The sequence below is a fragment of the Meleagris gallopavo genome, chromosome 5 (assembly GCF_000146605.3).
Source record: "Meleagris gallopavo isolate NT-WF06-2002-E0010 breed Aviagen turkey brand Nicholas breeding stock chromosome 5, Turkey_5.1, whole genome shotgun sequence".
Classification (NCBI taxonomy): Eukaryota; Metazoa; Chordata; class Aves; order Galliformes; family Phasianidae; genus Meleagris; species Meleagris gallopavo.
In genome coordinates this window covers 46,920,688-46,930,497 of record NC_015015.2, presented here as the reverse complement: position 1 = coordinate 46,930,497, position 9,810 = coordinate 46,920,688, and the positions used below count along the sequence as shown (strand labels likewise).

Below are 9,810 nucleotides of genomic sequence, written 5' to 3'. Positions count from 1 at the left end.
AGAGAGAGAGAGAGAAAAGGAAGAAAAAGTCATCTGCAATTAGGTTCTGCTGCTGCCTTGAGCAGGAGCCATTTTCAGTGTCTCTGGTGGTGGCAGATGGCCCTTAAGCACAGCCTTTCTTCCACGGCACCCCACACCCAACAAAATCATGTCTCACACTAGGGCCACTCCTGGGCTGGCTGTCAGTTAGAAACAATTTTTTGAAGCTTAAAGTCAGAAATTCAAGTTGCACTTTTGTGTGTCCCTGTGTAGCGTAGACTGCACTGCTTTCCTCTGGATACCTGACATCCTTCCCATTCCCTGTACTCCAAGACCAGTGACTGACCTTCTTCCATCCATGAAAAATTCAGTAGTAGTTAAGTTGTCAAGACCATTACAGAATGTACTCACTAAGTATGTCCACTCTGTCTTCGCAATCTCTCCTCAGCTACAGATATCCACTTTCTGTCTCTTTAAGTGAGACTGAAGAAAATTTGACAAGTAGTAGAGTAGAATGGAGGTCTTGGCCATGGCCAGACGATATTTTCTCCTTCTTACCCACGAATATCCAAAACTAAAGCAGGGCAGTAGTGAATCTCAGCTTTCACAGTCTTGTGATATTTAAGGACTTGAGGTCTAGGTTTCATGCTTGCCTGAAACATAGAAAGCCATAGAAGAAAAATGAAAACATAAAGGCCATAGATGTAGAAGTTTAATCACTTTAGGTCAGGCTCTGTGAAAGCTGTGAAGTGTACCATAGTGGCACATATGCAAATGCCTTGAAGGAAATCTGTAGGAGTAGAATCATAGAATTATAGAATGGCTTGGGTTGGAAGGGACCCCAAGGATTATCAAGTTCCAACAACTCTGCCACAAGCAGGGCCACCAACCTCCAGATCTGGCTCTACACCTGATTTCTCTGGGTTGCATTTGACCTGGTCCTGAACACTTCAAGGACGGAGCATCCACAGCCTCTCTGGGCAGTCTGTTCCAGCACCTCACCACTCTTCGTGAAGAAATTCCCTGTGACATCCAACCTAAATCTTCCTTCTTGGAGCTTAAAAGCATTTCCCCTTGTGCTATCACTATATCTACCCAAATAAAAAGTTGATTCCCCTCCTTTTTATAATCTTTTAAATTCTGGAAGGTTGCAATGAGGTCTTCTCACAGCCTTCTCTTCTCAGTAGGGGGTTAAGCTGGTACCACCAAAGGGGGGGCAAGGAAAAAAAATTGGTGACTAGGGCATTGGAAGACTGTCAGTCACCAAGAAACATGAAATGTGAATGTAAAAATAGCTGAAAAGGATAGTAGTATTGCCTCTACTCCATGCTTACTGAAATACGATTTTTTCCATTTCTGCATTTTGCCCTAGTAGTAAAAAAATTCCATATTTTGGCAGATGATTCACATAGAAAAAATAACTAGCCACAAATGCTATTTGGCCCAATTAATCATTTCTTCCCTAATCTCCTGACTATAAGTTTATAATAAAAATCATTAGCCAGTATTGATTAAAACAAAAAATTAATAAATCCACAATTTCTACTACTTTTCTAGACTGTTTGTAGGATTTAAACATATACAGACTTTACTGTTATATCTATATCTGTTTCATGGCCTAAAACTCTAGAATTCATAGACAAATGCATTAAAAATGTGACAATAAAGCTTTGAAGTCAAAAGAAATACAAGGTTTAATAAATTATTTACTAGGTAAATAAGCTCAGTTTGCAAACCTCTTCAAGGAAAGTGTTTAAGTCACGTTCATATATGATATATAGTAAGTAATATGCTTGGAGTCAGCTCTGTAGAGAATGCTGATAGTGTGCATCCAATTTGAACAAGTTAATCCAAACTAAATCTGTATTTTCCTTCTCTTTTTTTTTACTTTCCCCCCACCCCCCCCAAAGCTTCAATATGCATCTGATCTCAGGATATTGGATTTTTCTTTGAGGAAAGAAATAAATGACTTATCTAGGGAATAAACCCAGTCTTCTCTCAATGTGCTGCTCACCATATATATTGTGCTCAAATAAGGTTCATGGATTCTAATGTAAATCTCTAAAGCTGAACCATGATAATATGAGTTTCTGTATTTTATGTGGTAGGTAAGTAGGTTGTGTCTTTGAAAAAATGTAGTAAGAGAGATTAGTGATTGTACCTAAGGAGAAAGAGAGTAGGCTCAAATACCTTTAGGGTCTGAAACTCCTTGACAGACTACAAAAAACTGTTCAAACACATTTGTTTTTGTTTAAAATTGAGATGCATCTCACAATGTGACTGCTCCCCCCACCTCCATTTTTGCACACATATTTTGTGACATCAAGAGTTTCTCTATATGGGCAATTCATACCAGTACAAACCAGATTCCATCAGTATGAAAGGATCTGCATAAGACCCAATCCTTTATATGGATGTCATTGTCAGCACTTCTGGGGAAATCCATTCTTGCAGAAACAGGAATTCATTTCTCTTTCAAAGAAGTAACACTGTAGTACACTGCTGTGTGACATGATGCTTTCCCACGCAGCTTTGCTGCTAACCCAGATGTCCAATCTGCTTATTGCAGTACCTTCTTCTTGCCTGAAGTTAAGGTAGCTGGATGATAGCTCTTCATGCTTGCAGAGACAAGTTCAGCTCTCCTTGCGCATCCAGAGTCTCTAACAAAGGCTCTTCATGTACTCCTCCCCTATGCAGCACAGTTCTTCAACCTCCAAAATAGACTATAATTTGTGCCCCTCTGATGCTATAGCTTGCTAACAGCATTGACGATAACAATGACAAGGAAGAGTGACTGCAAGGATCACAGAAAAACTGATGGTTTCAGGATGACTTATAAGAACGGAAAGGAAGAAGGTGGAGCTCTGTATTGGTGTAACAGTTTTGCCGAGTTAAAGCAATTCTGACAAGCTTTCAGGATGGGAACACCATCATAAATTTGATGCCACTGTGTTGCCAATGGACAGGATTCCAGGAAATGAACGAAAAATAACTTTGGAGGAAGATGTGCTTGACAGCCAAGAACATTTTTGATATTCAGCAATCCGGCTGAGGTTCTGTAGACTGATCAAGCCACTCAGGCTATCATTCCTACTGTCACCAATCTTTAAGTTCCTAAAAGTGCATAGAATGATAGGAACATTGTAAGAAGTACTAGTAAACATCATAGTAATTACAGAGTAATTACAGAGTACAGTGCTCTTTAATAAAAGCTGAACACGTATTGGTAAGTATGGATATGGACATATTGACTGGAATGCCACTACTTCTTTTTTCTAACTGCAGTTTTCCTTCTGGTCCTGAGAACCAGCAATTAGAATCTGCAGTATCCTAGTGCAGAAGGGGTTATCTCTACAGCCTCCAGGCGTTCTTCACTGATACTTTCTCTCCTGTTGCTTGTTAAGTTACATCCCAGCTCCTTGCTCAGAATTGCCCTAAAAAACAGTATACTTTCAGTCATTTCTTAACTGGTTCTATTTTTTTATCTATGCTACCTGAACCAAATTTAAAAAAGCGTTCTATCACATGGTTGTTGGGAGCTGTCATTTTCTAGTTACACATCCTGGTTTCTTCCAAGTGTTAACAATACACCAGTACTTTATTACTGAGTGATGAGAGCATACTCAAGACCACATCAGGCTGCTTAAGGAAGAACTATTTCCTTTATGTCAAGGCTATATGAGATAGGTAGAGCCAGCACAGCTGGCTTGATTTAGGCAAGAGATTATTCCATACCTCCTGATGTCATGTGAAAGGTCATAAAGCAATGGGGAGTTGACCAGAAGCTAGCTGCTGCTTGGGGATTGGCTGGGTGTGTATTGGTGAGTAGTGAGATGTGTTGCTAGTAGGATGTAAATTGGTAGATGACAAATAGTTGTGTTATGGAAATACATTGATTTGTATATTTTGAGAAGTGTTGTTTTTTTTTTTGTTTGTTTTAGTAAATAGTTTTTATCTCAACCCACAAATTCTATTTTGTTTCTAGTAGCCTCTTCTCTCACCAGGGTTGCAGCAAGCAAATGGCTGCGCAGTGCTGAGGGTTCTGATCTGCCTGATCTGAGTTAAACCACAGCACTGCATTACAAAGTGCCTATCATGCTTTGATCGTCCAGGAAATTAATCAATTAATAATCCAATTAATCAATGTATAACTGTTATCTGCACAAATCTCTACAATTTTTTTTTAATAAAAATCTTATTAGAGCGTGCACACACACACACACACACATATACATATGTATAGCAAGATTCAAAATTTGAGTAAGGAGACTAATTTCTCTTTTACCCCTTTAGCTAGAGAATAGGCCCTTTCTGCCACACAGATCCACAGGAAGTATGACTTAATTAAGTAATACTATGTTATCCAGGAATGCATAGAGAAGAAACTACCTGGAAAAAAGGTGTTAAAGGAAGGGTAATTGTGGTGTAAGCCTATCTACTCTACTAGAGAGACTAGGACAATAGGGTGACAAATGGACAGTTGATGGTATTAATGGATGTAATGGATGGCTTCTCCAAAGGACATTTGATTCTGTTGTCTAATTTCTTCAAGCTTTTCCCAAGTCTGCAAGACATTGGCGAAGTAGCTTGCAATTCTTGAAAAACAAACAAAATACCCCAGACAAATGACAGGATGACTTTTTACTGAATAGAAATATCGAGATGTTTGTTTGTGTGTGATCCAAGGAGTGTACCTTCTGTTTATAGAATTTGAAGGAAGGTTGTATTTTTCTGCCATGGGTAAGATGGCGGGAAAAAAGACCATGCTGTGCTGGAAGGTGAGGGGATGTGAGCACACAGTGTACTTCAGGCTAGAAATATTGTACAGACTTTTGCTTAAAACTCTGTGGGCAATTTTCAGAAAACCCTTGGCCTTAGGTGTCCCAGTGAGATTAATTGACTAGCCTTAAAGTATCTGAATAAAATTAAGGAATTATAAAGTTGTTAACATCTGAACATGGCTATTCCTTGAACCATATAATAGGTCAACTGAAGAAATTCTGATTTTTATAAAGGTTTCTATTATCTTACAGGTGCTCACTGTTCTTTCCTGTTCATTCTCTTTTTTTAATCTTGACGTGCTCATTCCTCTCTGGACTGATATATTACTGTGTCTGTGATAGGCTCTTCTGTGACATGTGGTGGGGTTATGATGCCCTTTGTGCACTGCACACCTCTTCTAATTTGCCTCTCAGTCTTTCCTCGGGCAAAGCTCCACTCAGAGACCAGAATTAGCAAAAGGCAAGGAATAAATCTCCTTGGAGTGTATTTTTCATGTGTAAAATTTTATTATTTGCATTTTCTTAGCTGAAAGCATATTTCAGATGCTAGTACCTATGCTATTGGACTGATGAGGACTTTGTTCAGTTAGAAAGATTCAGGAATGTAGTCGTGGCATTCATAGTGGCAAAATAATAGAAATAAATTTTATTCATGAGTGTATAATTTCCTTCCCAATTATTTTTCTTAGTGCATCTTGATAATGGTCAGCCTTCTCTGTCAGTATTTTTTTTTCTTTAAGTAGTTCTTCCATTAACTTACTAATTTAATTCTTTCCTTTCTTAGATGCTTAGGTTCAAATCAGTCCAGCCCCAAGTTGACCATTTTACATCTTATATCCCACTTTCTTATATCTATAAGTCTGGGAAAATAGCCTGGGATACTTTGTTTCATAGCTGTCTAGTTCTGAAGGGTCCATATGCCATTAACTCCTCACACGTTGGGCAATCAAGTGCTTGTCAATAAAAAAGCCTTAATAAAGACTGACATTTGGAACTATGATTTGCTGCAAAGAGAGAGTAGGTTAACTGAACATTGCTAATACTTGCATATGTGCAGTGTTCAGCATCGAACAGACCCAAGGCAATCTCCAGGAACGCTGGAGTGGTATTTGGGACTGATAAAATGCAGCTTCCTCTGATGTACCATGACATCACCTAATCCAAGTATTCATATAATAAGCTTTAATTTTTTATCTTTGCGCTTTCTCTCAACTATTCAATTAAAAAGTCCTTCCCATAAGTTAATTAAAGCTATTCTAGAACAATATAATTTTCATCTGGAGAATGTTATGGAGCATAATTTATTTCAAGACTTAGAAATGTTCCTAATTTTTGTCCAAATTTATTCGTGGTTGATTTTGAAATTTTTCTCTCACACCAATAATTTACCTTAAATATTTTTTCTGCCTACATACATTTGCAGAAACTCCATATCTCCTACTGTGCTTCTTGATCCTATTCAGCCAACTCTTTCAGTAATTAACTGTTGCATTTATAAGGGATCCATGATGGGTGAATGCTTTTTGAATGTTATTGGTGAGTTTGCCAGCAGACTCTGAGGTTTCACAAGAACAGCAGACTCTTGGGAATAGGAGCAGAAAGGTGCCTCAGGCTGGCTAGAGGCTCTTCAGACTGTTTCTAGGAGAACTGAGCTATAAGCATCAGCAGTGACAGAGAGAGAAACAACAGGACCTATTTATCTTGGTCCCCATTCCATCTTGTGTCTGGTGTTCTCATCATAAAGGGCAGATAGAGGGAGAAGACTGTGGCATAGATACAATTGCTACCTGAAGGAGTACCTGCCATGGGGACAGATCAATAGATATTTAGAGAAGAATACCCAGCCTGTGTGTTTTACACTGTAAAGGAAATGATTTTTTTTTTTATTTGCTTTGTTTTGGAGATAGCTTTTGCTTGTGATTGAGTCTAGTCAGACCTTGGAATGTAACGGAGGACAAAGTACACTTTTGTTGTAGGAAAAACCCAGGGGCTTACCTGATCTTTACTATGAGATTAGATTTACTGCAGGAATCCTTGAACTTGGCCTTGATAAAAAAGATTTCAACTGCCATATCCTGTCCTCATGGTTTTTGTTACACTCCACATGTCCTGCTGATGGCAGCCCTTGCACCACTTTCATTGTGTGGAGATTCTCATTGTGTGGATATTATCAGATGCCCTCCATCATTCTCATACTTATGCCAGAATGACCAAGAGTCTTTCAAAATTATTTGAAATCTAATGCCAGCTGAGGCTAAAAGCCACTTATGAATGGATACACAATTTACTCCAAGCTCCTGCATTGTGGAAAAGTAGAAGCCCTGGGGATCAGATATCACAATTCTTGCATATCGTCTCAACAATTTTTAAATAGCACATGTACATCACACACTTTGTTTGCTAAAATGGATTTTCTTTCAAAGAATGTAAAGGGAATGGTGCCATTTTGAGTACATTTTCAGAACAGTTTTCCTGCTCTGGACTGCTGCTTGTTCCTATTTGTTTGCACAGCCACATGCCCAGAGTATAAATGCAAGTCTCTAAGGAGGTGAAGAAGTTATGGCGTGAAGTTGTGAGAATATGGCCTTTATCTGAATAGTATTGTTCTGAACTCTGTGCTACATGATGAGGAAGGACTAAAAAGCCTGGACACCCGGACAAAAAGAGGGCCATTTAGCCTTTTCACTGAAGTCTAGGATCCTTGCTGAGGGATTATTTTACACAGGCCCCTGTTTTGGCTAAGGGGGTCTGGTTTTTACTCAAAGCCAGGCAGCAGATGTCAGGCCTCAGAATTGCTCACAAAATGATGACCTTGCTGGGTCAAGGCCCATACAACCTGCTTTGCCTCAAGCTGTGTCAAACACAAGCAGTAGAAAGACTTTCCCCTGGCAGGCCTGTCTCAGCAACCAGCTATCCCCAGTTTTTCCTGTAAATTGAATTCCTTGTGAAATTCTACAGCTCTGAGAAAAAAATCCTGACAGTTAACTTGGCTTTTTCTTTTTAGTTAAGTAATGAATAAGGCAGTGAAGGTTTTTTAGGGGGTAGAGGTCTAACATATTATTATGCTATTTTGTCGTAACAATTTACGTTGTCAGGAAAGTTTGTTTGGGGTTTCCATGTCTAACTAAAATATGTTAGTACAGATAGTGTCAAATATAGCCATGATATACTTGAAGAAATGAATTAGAAAAAGAGGACAGTGTATGAATTGCAATCTATAGCAAATTCACACTGTGTATTGGATATAAATATCTTCTGTGTGGTGATCTTTAGAGGGGAAAGAACACCTGCAGTGATTAAGACCAGCAAATTATATTTGCCATAGTTATTGTCTTATTGGGAAATATTCACAGTCAAGGGTTTAAAAATGTAATAAAAAGTGGATCAATATGTGTTTGAGGATTTCATCAATTGCATATTAACAGCACTAGTCCTTCTGACCTCTTTTCTTTGAGCTATTCCCTTGATCAGAGCAAAAACGATCTAATAAATTATGAGTTTATTCATCCATGTGCTGAATTCCATTTTATGTTTCTTTTTTCTTGCACACAAAATTGAAAAACAATGTGTGATTCCTGAGCATGCTTCTTTAGGTTTCTCATAGTAGCAGACAAATGCATTTCTTACGAGCAAATATTTCAGCCCAATTTATGCATTGTAAATATCACAGGATTTTAAGTTATACTAAATGATATTTAACATGTCAGTTAATATCAGTTAAAGTTTAGCAAATCAATGATGGCCTTTTCTCAATGAATGCATCTGTTTTGTCCAGGCAAAAGTTCTACAAGTGGATAATACAGTTTTGTTAGTTTTATTTTTACTTCCTTTTGTGCTTTAGTTGCATAAAGGTCACTGCAGGCTTTAGTCACATCACAAATCTCATCTGCCTTCAGCATTTTTTCTGAGCTGCATGTGTCCTTTGCTCTTGGCTCTATGTCCAGAGTGGGTCATCAGGATGATGTTCCTTAAAATAAAATGATTTATAGGATAAGAAAACTCTACATTGTCTTCTTAAGACTACATCAAACTGAGAAAGAACAGATAGGAAAGAGATTTTTCTTCTGCTTTATATTCCCTCTTGAAGAAGTCAGGTACAACATGCTTTTCGAGAGTGAAGTATTTGCTACCAAGTCATCTACAAAGATCTGAGTTCTTTCACTGACAGAACAACAGAGGTAGATTCAGAGAGATCATAGCATCTTTTATTTTGAAATAATTCATATTTTGTGAAGAGAACATTTGTATAAAACTACTCCATGGATAGCTACAGTAACAGTAATGCATACATTTATTTATTCTGACATTTCTTGACAGTTTACAGTGCAAATGCTAATCTGTATTAGAAATAATCATCTCTCTAACTATCATGAAGATAGTTTTTTAGCTGAAGATCAGACTGTCTTGTCTGCATGTACCCTGTCTTACTATTATTTGATTTAACCTGATTGATTTTGTGAGGATGGTTCCACTAGAGAAACAGAACTTCACCACAGTATGCACAGAAAAGGTAAAAGGATATTCTCTTTAAATCACAACACAGAGTGGAGATAGAAACCAATGTGGAGCTCTGTGACTGAAAGAACAGCATGATACTATTTGCCTGGAGTTATATGGGTGCTAGATTTCTTCATTCTTGAGGAATATAACAAATACTTTTTTTTTTTAAATATTAAAATAATCTGAAAAAGCTCAGCTTGAAAATAGATGCACTTTATTCAAAGGAACTGAAGAGCTGGTCTTGGGGTTTTTGTCATGTGAGTAAGAGCACTGTTATTTGAAATTAAATGAAGCTTTTAAGCATTGGAATTTTAATGATTTTTTGTTGCAAAGATACAGAAACTTATGCAAGTAAAAGCTATCACCAAATTATTTTAATTGCATCTTATTTGAGTCAGAATTCAGTGTCTCAGAGTAGATACAACATTGAGTCTCCTATATAATATCTCAAATGATTTATTAGAAGCAACCTTGCCTTTTTTGGTAGCACTCAGGAGATCAGTCTTGCGTCAATCCAGACCATATTTAGTCTCATATATCATACTTAAAA

General features: G+C 37.7%; 1 long non-coding RNA gene across 1 annotated transcript in view; it reads left to right on the top strand.

Moving 5' to 3' along the window:
* Positions 1–3,739: 3,739 nt before the first annotated feature.
* Positions 3,740–9,810, top strand: part of LOC109367873 — a 15,305-nt gene continuing 9,234 nt past the window's right edge. Inside the window, exon 1 of the long non-coding RNA XR_002115414.1 lies at positions 3,740–3,800. This is a non-coding gene — a long non-coding RNA (uncharacterized LOC109367873). The remainder of the gene's footprint in view (positions 3,801–9,810) is intronic.